Here is a 12443-nt window from a genome sequence, read left to right as displayed (position 1 = left end):
CCCTTTTTTGATCTATTTTGTAAATGAATTAAGGAGTTGCTGGTAGGTAAAAAAAAAATTAAAGAGCACAAAGGGTTAATGTAATTTTGTATTTTATATTATTTTTATTTTCTAAATTTTCCACTGTTCCTTGAAAAATTATTATTGCAATATATGAAACTCTTTCGTTTAAAAATTATGCATTTAACGTTAGGTTAATATCCTTTTAGATATTTTGTAAATTTGGATGTCGACTGACCGAGGCTTCGCTATTCAAGGGTTAATATCTATTAATTAAGTTTATAATATTATTTACGAAGAATCTTAATAATGAACCATTATACAAGCGAAATAAGAAACATAATGATATTATGCTCCAAACAGAACACCTGTTATGGAACTGTACACAGATATCAGTTTAGAACAAATCTGATTTAGCGAGGGAATGAGTTCGGAGGTGCAATGATTATTATAATTAGAGAAATTTAAAAGAAGCCCAAATGGGTAGGAGAGTATGTACCTGTTCGTTGTTTAGAATTAAATGTTACAAGGAATGAGAGAGTTTAATTTATCCCTTTTCTAGGCCATCAGGCCGAAATAACGTATGTTGAAACTTATGTTCTGAACATCAGAAATCCACCTGAAAATTATAACAGAATGGAAAAAAGGATAAACTGATATGGATCTCCAGCCAAGTTGATAAGTTGTGGTCAAACGATGTACATATTCTGAGTACAATCTAATAGTGTAACTAGAAGAAAAGGTCAGAAGGGCTAGTTGAACCCATTTTCCATAAAAAAATTACATACTATTATTTAATAAATACCAGAACATTTTTGAAATTTTTAGAAAATATTGTTAGGGATAAACAGAAATGAAGAAAATTAGACTTAATATTATCACGATATTAATAAAATATATGGAAAAAAAATTCTTTTGACCCCTCTTCGTTTTTTGCTGTGAAGACAACGAACCCGTTATTTCCAAAAATGATTTTACTCGCGAATGAAAATTTCACTAAATCTCAAGAACTTGATGATTTCACGTTGATTTGAAAAACAATCAAAAGTTTGACGGTTTTACTTAAAACTTAAAGTGGAACTTCAATTTTTATGCTTTCCATCGACGTTTCATCGAGGTTTAAAGGTCAGATAAACCTTTTCACGATTTAGTCTCAAGAGTCCTCGCGTTCGATTAGTCGCTGCAAGTGAAATGTAATTATACTTGAAGGAGGATATCTTAGGTTTGTACTGATTTTTGGTGAACCAGAAATTAAATGAAATTAAGTGAACCTCAAGTAAATATTTTTTTGAAAACAAAAAAAATATAAGCTACCTATAAACCAAGTCTTTGCTGACCAACCAAATAATTTAAAGCTTAAACATTTAAATTGCTTTCGCACAATGCGGTAACGGTTCGACAGTGACTACAGATCTGTAGTAGTCACTGGGTTCGAATTGGTAATTATTATTATAATAAGTGCGGCGCTCCAATCGGTGATTCGATGGAATAGCGACGATTACATTTTGACTCGTCGGGTTACGACGAAATCGTGAGTTATCGACCGAGAAAAGGATTGTGTACGAGGCGCGTATACACCGCCCACCTTTGAATGACTTCATTCAAATGGAGGAGCGTAATACATTGACGTGGAAAGCGCTTATGATCGGAGTGCAAAACGGTTGTGTCGCAGCATTTGTAAGTACAGTTTAATTTCTAATTACTAGCTAACTTATGCGAAATATAGAATAATAAAGAATAAAGAAATATAAAGAAATATAGAATAATTAAGAACTAAGAATGAATACCGATAAGTATTTGAGGCACGAATGTTGGTAGCCCTGACTACTACACATTTTGTTTTTACGTCGCCGATTTCTCGCTTTCAGTATCTATTGTGATAGGAAGGGAACAGAGTTTCGCAATAGGACGCTTGTATTCGCCAGACGACGTTTTTACGCTGATTACTTGGACGAGGTCGTCATCTCCTGGGTGGCACTTGATGATACGGCCAAGTTCCCATCGACAAGGCGGAAGATTCGAGTTGCGAAGCAGGATAAGTTGACCGACTCTGGCGAGATTTGGCGTCATCTTCCATTTTGGTCGTTGATGCAACGTATGCAAGTAATCATTGCTCCATGCCTTTCAGAATGTTTTGCTCCTTTTTTGCAGTAGTTCCCAACGAGATAATAGGTTGTCTCCTAATTCTAGAACGCTCGGCTCAGGTGGAGTTGCCAGTGGTGCTCCGATTAAAAAATATCCGGGGGTATGTTCGGTAATCGTTAATGCAGTCGGATACGGGTCCTAGCGGTCGTGAATTAAGACAAGCCTCGACTCGAAATAGAAAAGTCGTCATTTCTTCAAATGTGAGAGCTTTAAGTAGTATTTAGTGCTTTAGATTAGGTTAGGTTCTGTGTATGCGCAGTATTGAATAGCGCATGCGCAGCGTTGAATGGCGCATGCTCAGTATCGAATAGCGCATATGTAGTCCCAAAATTGTACAAAAATTTCTTACCACGATATCTCAAAAACGGTAAGACATCCAGCTCTGAAACCAATTTTAATCGGTTTCTGGTAGTCAATTTAGGTTATATACCGAACCTGAGTTCTCAATTTTAGTGGGGCCATTCAGAAACCTATCCCTTTTTACTGCTACTCGGTTCTCGACGAAGTACGGCTGCGATCCTCGCATCCAGCTCTTGGCTTTGGATGCGCGCCTCTTTTAACATCGCCATCCGGTTTTGAGCGATTGCTGCAGTCAGTTTAGCTTGACCAAGCTTTTCGAAATTGATAAGCGCACAATCAATTGACCGTAACGTCTGCGTTTGCTTGTGCAGCATTTCTTCAACGTTACTCATGGCCGTTAATGAGTTAAAGTGTCGGTTTCAGGTTGACGATTACCGGTTTATCCTCGATCCCAATCCGGCTTGAAGGACCAAATGTTTGAGGCTGTATATTGGTGAATTGGAAATTACTGACTGGATTCCGTAGTTTCAAAGACGTGGGCTTCGAGGAGAAGAATAACGACACAGCTGAGGTCATCGATTGTGTATTAAATATATCTGGTACCCAACGTGTCTCTAATTAAACAATTACGCGTATCACTATGTATCGCGGTGCAATACACTTGAATTAATTTGATGTACCCGGAACTCGAGATAAAGAAATGTTGGTTGCTGTCTGTGATACCGTAACGGTTCGAATCGGTGATTAGATGGTGTAACGACGATTACATTTTGACTCATCGGGTTACGACGAAATCGTGAGTTGTCAACCGAGATAGAATCATGTACGAAACGCGTACAATATTGTATAATTCTATATTGGATAATGGTGTATACAATAATTGTACATTCCATAATCGTACATTTAATAATTGTGTATTCAATAGTTGTAAATTGTATAATTGTATATTCTATAATTGTATATTGAATAATTCTATATTGTATAATTGTATATTGTATAATTGTATATTGAATAATTGTACATTGAATAATTGTATACTGCATAGTCGTATATTGAATAACTGCAAATTGTATAATTGTAAATTGTATTATTGCGATTTGCATAATTGTATATTTTATAATTGTATATTGTATAATTGTAATTTGTATAATTCTAAGATGTACAATTGTATATTGCATAATTGTACATTGTATAATGGTACATTGTATAAATGTATATTGTATACATGTATATTGTACAACGGTATATTGTACAATTGTATATTGTATAATTATACATTGTATAATTGCATATTGCATAATTGTATATTGCATGATTGTATACTGTATGATTGGATATTGTTTATTGTATGTTGTATAATTGTATACTGTGTAATTGTATATTATACAATTGTATTTGGATAATTGTTTATTGTATAATTGCATATTTATGATATTATGTAATATAGTAATTATAATATAATAATTACCATATACAGTGTTCGGCAAAATAGTATTTGAAATAAAAAATGAAACTACTTTACGAACAGTATTTCTCAAATTGCGTTGTATCGTCAGGGAGTATATTATCTTTTTATCGCGTATTGTAGGAGGACAAAGTCGGTTACGAGAAAAGAAGAATGTCGCGTTGGTCGATAAAACGGGAAGAGGAAGGCGGAGAAACAGCAGACAGGAAGCAGCTGGACATCGAGTCGCGTGCCCCGCAGGAAACGCAAACTGAACCCACCAAGAAAGAGCGCACCGTTCCTATACCCTCGTGTATAAGTACTAAGGCGGGGGAGGATCGAGTGGCTCTAGAAACGTTAAAGGAGCTTTTATTACTATATACAGAACTACATCCCTGACACGTGGTTCCAGGATATCTTCGTTAAACGTTTGCCAACGAAACTCCTAATGGCACGCGACAACATCCTCCAGGTGGTCCAACGTTTCCTTGCTGTATACATAGCTGCATCGCCCCCGGTTCACAAGGACGGTTTGCAATAATACCATTGCCAAACGTGAAATTTAACCTCTTAAGATATGAATTTATTACGGATAACAAACAAAGGTATGATTCAGTTTTCAAATACAATATGTACATACAAGGTGTCATGTAACTGATGGTATAACCGGTCAGGAGTTGATTCTACATACATCAAAAAATATAACATTAAATTTTTTCATTTCAGACTTCGTTTCCGAGGAAATCGAATTTGAAAATCTACTCGGTACACGTATGTACATTTGGTCAAGTTTCAACTCAACGGATTTCATGGATAAAATTCCTGAATAGTAAGCACATTCTCAATTTATCTGAAATGGTATAAAAATATTAAGAACGTTCATTAACACGAACAAAGACGATCTACAGTAAAGTTCGTTGAGTTGAAACTTGATTAAATGTAGATATGTGTACCGAACAGATTTTTAAATTCGATTTTCTCGAAAATTAAGTTTCAAATGAATAAATTTTATAATATATTTTCGACTTATTTTTTGGTACAGAATCAGTTCCTATCTGGTTGTACCATCAGTTAGATGACACCGTGTAAAATATAATTTCAAACAGCACCTAACACAGCATATCAATTTTGTTTTCAGATGGGAATATTTCAGAAAGAACGATGTCAAAAACAGGAAAATTTTGTACTGATTCATAATATTCTACAGATTCTAAGAAATTAAAAATGTACTAATTATTTTTTTAGATCATGATTAGGAAGTTATTATAGACAGTTACACATAAGTCATTTAATTACAAATTTTGCATCCCATTTTTTTTAATAACGATATTTTTAAGGTTTTTAGTTCTAGGTATTTATAAAAATATAAGTTGAAACATTTCTATTGAAAATTTAATATTTTTCTATATTTTTATGTAAGGAAATATGAAATTCTATTAAAAAAAGAAAAAGAAATAGTTGATTTTCCAATCTTACAATTACAGTGTAATGCTCATTTAAAAACTATACAATAATTTTTCATAGAACCTATTATTTAAAAATTAGGTATACATAGTATAAAATTTTAGTAAGACAAATTAACTTTGTCCTACAAGTAATCGTGTTTCTTGGATCAACATCATTTTTAACCCTCGTACGGCGGACCCTGGACAGAACCCTAATTTTAATTTAATTTTCTGTTTCATATTACTTCCATTTTCTCAATTTTATCTGTTCTTCTAAAAATTATTTTTCCAATATATGAAACCCTTTTGTTTATAAATTACACATTTAACTTCAGGTTAATATCTTTGTACATGGTTTGTAAGTTTGGGTCTCGATTGACCTAGACCCTGCTATTCAAGGGTTAATCGTATAAAAGTACCATTTTTTACATACATAAATTAAGTAACTCTATAAGAAGAACTGAATCATAAAACAACTAAGAAGGTAAAAGCGATAATTAACCTTTCTTTGGATTATGGGGATCGCAGCGATCCCACAAATCTTGTAACACGTTAACTTCCAAGCTGCAGCTGTTAAAAATTTTATTAAGTACTAATTTTTTTAAACAAATATTTATTATTTTCATTATGCATAATTTCGAGTATTCAGTACAAATATTTTCAATTAGAAAAATGAAACAATTCTTTGTTGATTTAACAAAAAAGTTGTATTGAAATATCAATTTTCAAATTTTTGTGGATTAACCCTGTGTGGCAAAATAACGTCACTGGTAATATTTCTAAAATTTATCGAAGGAGAAAATCAGATATTACGGAAGTGTACCAGAAGACAGAAGAAAGGAACGCAAATTTTCTCTGCACTGATCCTTGCTATCAAATTATCGAATACATTGAAGGAATGGCAAAGAGGAGGGGAAATGACTCGCCCTTTAACGGAAGAAGAAAGAAGAGGAGGAAACGGGGCACGTGTTCACGCAGCTATCCGGTGAAATAAGAGACCGGAAGCATCTGGGGGAAGCCGTATTGTTTGTTCGAGTGCTTTATTCGGTCGAGCCAGTCTGTGGTATTCGAAGCTTTACTCGTCTACAGGGTAATTCGAGCAAAACGAACGCAATCACGAATCTCCACGAGGTACTATCATCGACCACCTCGGTGCCTCAAAGACAAAGCTACGTGAAACCTTTTCCACTCCCCTATTTTTACTGTCTCCGCGATTTCTCCGTGAACCGCAAGGACGTTCGTTAAAATGGTGACTCAGTTAATATCTCCGAGTTGAAAATTAAAATATCAAACAGATCTATTATCAGAGTTGGATTCTTATACCTGTAATTCAAGTACTTTTAGATATTTGAATATTTATTTGAAATGTACGGATTTGAATAATTAATTGAAATAATAATTTTTGTAAGAGAAACAGTAGAGAAATAGAAAAATAATATAATAGAAAAACAGAAAATATTTCATGGAAAATAAAATAAAAGAATAATAGTTGAAAAGTAGAAGAACGGAAAAATAATAATACTGCAATAGAAAAATGGAAAAATAATAATAGGAAAATGGAAGAAAATAATACAACAAAAGAAAAATAGAGAAATAATGATAAGAAAATAGAAAAACAGAAGAATAAAAAATAGAAAAATAAGTTGATACAAAGAATTTCATTTTTGTATCAAATTGAATGATATAAAATCATGACTAATGAAATAATACTGAAACATTCAATTGCGTGTCTAATGAAAAAAATGTTCAATTCAAACATATAACTATTTCAAGCTCGTGTTGAAAAATATTGCATGTACTTGTATAATCAAACAAGTATTTCAAATTAATTAATATAACGCAATTTGGGAAATAATCTCGGTATTTTTATTTATCATTTGTACTTTTCTAATTTCAAAGCAATTAATGCACAACCCTGATACATTAGTGCATCCGGGTCGAAGAGGTGAAAAAAGTGGGTGTTTCCAAATTAAGAGGTGCTAAAACAACTTTTCCAAGCTTCGGGTCTCAGCTGGCAGTTCTAATAGAGTTTAAAACACTCAACTGGACCCTCGTCAGGATATTTTTGTTGTGGAACCATCCGCCAACTTAGTTGAGAGTCCGATCACTACTGTGTAAAACTAATATAACAAAAAGTAATGCTATCAGTTTACATTTTATTGTAGAGAAAGTTTTAACTTTTGGTATTCCTAAGTATTATAACTCCTCTCCATTGTTCTTTTTTATTTTCAGTATTATCTAATTTGCATATATTTCATACATTACATTTATATTTAAATAATCAATCTCTGAACTGTGCTCCACGAATAAAAAATTATTCTATGAACAAATAATTAAAAAAATACATAAAAGTATCACTCGATTGATTTTTTCGTGTAGTTTTACACGTTCGAATCGGATCTGTTGAGTAGATATACTCAAGCCGGACAGAACGTGGTAAAAATATGAATCGAAGAATATACAGTGCTATTTAAAAACCGCTCATTAATTTAATTTTCATTTGAGAAACAGCCAGTAATAAATTCTTCACTCCCAGGTACTTATAACATATAGTATCAGAATTATATGGAATGTTTTTTATTAATTTCACCAATCATGAGCTACTACATCTCATTTTGTATGTAATTTCAATACGAACAAGAAATGTATAGAACATTTTTTCATACGAAGTCGCCCTGGAAAGTTATTTTAAAATATACCAGAATACCTTAAACTGTTTATTATTCATTAACTCTTAAACAGCGAAGCGTGGGTCATTCTTGACCCAAACTCATAAAACGTGTAGAAGGATATTAACTTAAAGTTAAATGTATAGTTTTTAAAGGAATAGTGAGAAATTTAGAAGATGAAAATAATATCAAATACAAAATTAAATTTAAAAAATTGTGGCTCTCTCCATGGTCCGCCATCTGAAGGTTAAGCAACTGGATCGAATGAGTACGCATTCAGTACACATATCATTTTTAATTTTAAGCAAAAACTAGTATAATTAACTGGAATAATTTGGTATTTTAACTGTATTTCATTTCCAAATGAATCAGGTTTAATAAATATCGCGTGATTGAGGAACGAAGACAACGTTTCATCTTTATACATCACAATCGAATAATGAAAGTTCTCTTCAATCGGTTAATTATCATTCGCGATACGGTCAGCGTGCGCGAGTCTACACGTAGGCTTTGAACTAATTAAAAAAGGAAACTTCATTCGAGGCATCCAATGGCGGGCGCAGTCGGGAAAGTTGGTAATCGCTTCTAAAGTATCTTTCATTTATCCTGGAAGAGGAAAGGCGCATACAGCAGGCGAATTCACCGGTGAAATGTTCTCCCTACATTCCTGACCGAGGATACTAATGTAAGTGTAAACTTGTCCGTTCTTGCTAGCTGAAACGAGAGGAACATCTGGCGAGGGTGCCAAAGAACAGGCTGGTTGCGTTCTTTCGTAGCAGCTTTCTTCTCTTCCCCTTTCCTTTTTTCTTCGATGTTTTCTATCCTCCTCGAACCTACCCCGGTATCTCGTTACAGACAGTAGCGAAACCACCTGGACTGCAAGGGTTGCACTCTAGCTGCCCCTTGCAATATTTTTCATACAAGTTTCCCGCGAGGATCACGATGAACAATGGATGATCTCGTCGAAACATGGACTTAATTACCAAAACCGTGTTCTGACATATTTAGAGCTGCAATTTTCTTTATGTTTCTTTTTCAAAGATTACTTAACACTTTACATAGCGTAAGCTTATTAATTAATATATTAATTATTAATTTTGGTTTGTGTTATCTAGGCTCGGGTTGGGTTTCGAAAATGCCTACAGATATGCGATAACTCGAAAATCTCGGGTACCTGTAAACTGGATCAGGTCAGGAATTATTTTGATTGGCTCAGAGGGATAAAATTTTTTCCAAATTTCAGGAATCCGGAGTCGACCGAAATAACCCACGACCAGAATCGATTATCAAGTAGGGAAGGTTGATTGGTCAATTTTTCAATTTTCAACAACGAAATGTGGTTAAACTAGTGATCCCATCGAAAAATGCTACAGAAGTTTTCGCTTCGATTTTCCGTGATCTATCCAAGGGTATAGAGATCTTCAGGGAGTTTTTGAACACCCTGTATATAATGAAATTTTTATTGGTCGCATAAAGTGTCGAGGCAAAAGGGTTAAAAGAATCTATATAAAATATTTCTGTAAACGAAACAATACTATTAAAATATTTGTTGTAAGGAAAGTCTCCGATGTAATCCTCGCCAAAGTAAAAATGCGTAGAACTTGGAGGGCGTTTGTACAGATTCGCGAAACAGCTGTGCGAGTCACAGGCTATAAGGACAAACGATGGCAGGGAAAATAGAGAAAACGAGGGAGAAATGTGAAAGAGTGGAAAATTTATTCTCCGAGCGGTTTCGTCGCTCGATCAAACGAATATTCGAAAGCGAGCCAGGACCAAAACCCTATCCGAACGTCTAGCTAGTTGTTATTGAAATGGCATTCGCAGCTGTTTACGCGGTGTATGCAGTTCGTAGTTGACAAAAGGGTTTTCCTGCCGAAAATTTTTCAAAGCGAACGTGGGTGAAAGACGGGGTAAGAAAAGCAGACGACGACAATGGGTACACACCTTGCCCACGATCAGCTGTTTTTTCGACGAGTTTTGACCACGAAATAAGCCACCATACGTATTTTAACCCTTTGATTGCGGCACGCTTTAAAGGGAAATCATTTTATAGTTTAATTTTTGTAAAATCAAAATTTCGCATTGCTAAAAATAAAATAATTTCAATTCTTAAGAAAATGTAAAGAGATGTATAAAAATTATTTTGTTTAAACATATATCACATTTTTTTTTAAAAGCAGGAATTATTAAAAATTAATTTTACAATGAAATATTTCATACCCATCAATGATATAAAATAATGAGTTTGATTTTTGCACAAAGAATATTAAAGTTGACTTATTAACGTAGAAGAATAAAATGAAATAATTATTTTAATTAAAAATCTTCAATTATGAAATATATTGTAAAATGATAGCAAAAATGAATAATTGGCACGTTTGAAACGGTTACTGAAACTGTGTACCCAAAACTGACACAATAATTTTATTTTTCATTTCACTCTCCTGTTAACATTTTAATATTGAAATAAATTGAACATATTTCATTGAAAATAATATAAAATATGGTCATCAAAGAATCTACAATAAACTCGGACAGCGGATCATTGAGAGAGCCACAATTATAATTTAAATTTATTCTTTAAAAATTCATCTGCCAATATATATAATTCTCTCCTTTAAAAATTACACATTTAATTTTAAATTAATAAAGGTTCTGCTGTTTAAGGATTAATTGTTGATGTTATAATAATACTAATTACAGTGAGAAGCAGAAGTGAAGCAATAATACTGTTTTCCCAGAAAATTATTACTCATATTAACACGAAATAGAACACTTGACCTGTAAATAATTTTGCAACTATTTCAACTTAAGAAATAATTAATATTGCAACTTTATTGCCTTTAGTTTGTTAATTACTACGTCTTCTGATTCACATTTGGATAAATTTATAAAAATATTTTTATACATCTATGTTTTACATTTTATTTAAAGATCTCCAATTAAAAATATTAACAGTACATCTACAAAAAAAATTATTTAACAATGTTAATTAATATTTTGAAAAATAAATATTACAATTGACAAGCTAAATATACTAAAATTAAAAAATGAATTATCTCTCAAGCTGATACAATTGCATAATTACAAACAAATTAAGTGTTAATAAATAAATAATAATTTTCTAAAAAAATGTTCAACTGACAAAATCTACTCCGTCACTTTATTTTTACTTCTCAAAAAAATCTCTTTTAAATCCCAATAACTTACCGCAGGAATACTAGCAATAAACTTCAATATTGAGAAACTAAATGAAAACAGTTCGAACGGTAATTTATGTTTCTTTTTCCACCTTAAATCTCCTGATGGACGTGACGGAATGAAACGAAACGGTAGGCGGAGTCATAAGTTTTCGAAAATAGCAAACAGGTACATTCTAGCACCTCCGTACGTCTCAATAGAGAGAAGGTGTGTATATAGATTGCAGATTCCCTGCAGCGTTCGAAAGCCGGGTAATCCCTGAAAGCTGGCGACGGGCACGCATGGCATTCTGGCAATTCTCACGATTTCCACACCGCCCTTTGGTCGACCGAAGGCCCACGCTTATACACATCCATCCGTTCCACCCTGAATCTTATCCGTGTTCAGGTGCTCCGTCGATCTTCTTGCTTCTGCACGTTTTTGCACCTTTATTCGGGTCGGCACGAAGGGCCACGACAAACGACTAAAAACGACAGTAGGTAGTCCTTCAGCCTCGTGTACGACCCCCCACTTAAATGGTACGGCTAGTTCTCGTCCCGTAACCATTCAACGATCCGTTAAAAACATAAATTTACAAACTAACCTCCGCAAATGCGATTGTCCCTACGTTTGACGGTCAGTCCGGCTCTTCTATGAAGCCATAATGGACGATTCGTGATTCGAAATAAGTTAAACTGATTTTCCAAGCTGAAGGACATGGCTACTTTAGTAACGCGACAAATCAGCCCCCGGTAGCACAATGGGTGGTACTGGTGCCTCTACTGTCCCCCAACCGTAGATCCTAAATCTTCTTGCGTACGGTCCCTCGACCTGCTTATAATGATTTATAAATGGCTATCGAGTAGTGATCACTTCGAATCCCTTAGGAGTATACTCGGTGTCGTATAACTTGTAATGCAAGGGGAAACGAGCTTATTAAATTTACGAGTTAAAGGAAAGTATGAGTTCGAAATAATGAAACTAGAAATAGGGTAACTAAGTTATTCTGTACACATACTTCAGGTACTTTCTTCGGTTTAACCCTTGAACAGCGGAGTCTGGGTCAATCGAGACCCAAACTTTCAAAACATTGGTATACAAAGGTATTATCCTTAAGTTGATTGTATAATTTTTAAATGAAAGGGTTTCATATGTTTAAAGGAACAGTGTACAATTTAGAAAATGAAAATAATATGAAATGCAAAATTAAATTAACATTGAGGCTCTCTTCATGGTCCGCCATTCGAGGGTTAATGAGGG

At 33.8% G+C, this 12443-nt stretch overlaps 1 protein-coding gene and 1 long non-coding RNA gene across 4 annotated transcripts in view; one reads left to right on the top strand and one right to left on the bottom strand.

Annotated features, from left to right (window-relative positions):
• LOC114879405 (protein rhomboid) overlaps positions 1-12443 on the bottom strand; it is a 500898-nt gene that overhangs the window by 465586 nt on the left and 22869 nt on the right. The window lies entirely within an intron of this gene.
• LOC114875746 lies at positions 1600-3393 on the top strand. Of its 3 annotated transcripts, XR_006829626.1 has the most exons (4): positions 1600-1677; positions 1869-2103; positions 2191-2245; positions 2869-3393. It is a non-coding gene; the product is annotated as an uncharacterized LOC114875746 (long non-coding RNA). The 3 variants fall into 3 exon arrangements; XR_006829627.1 differs by lacking the exon at positions 2191-2245 and having other exon boundaries at positions 1869-2095; positions 2869-3392; XR_006829625.1 differs by lacking the exon at positions 2191-2245 and having other exon boundaries at positions 2869-3392.

Source organism: Osmia bicornis, chromosome 8 (assembly GCF_907164935.1).
Source record: "Osmia bicornis bicornis chromosome 8, iOsmBic2.1, whole genome shotgun sequence".
NCBI classification, from domain to species: Eukaryota; Metazoa; Arthropoda; class Insecta; order Hymenoptera; family Megachilidae; genus Osmia; species Osmia bicornis.
Note: the sequence above shows the minus strand (reverse complement) of the source record. Positions and strands in the feature narration are given on the sequence as shown.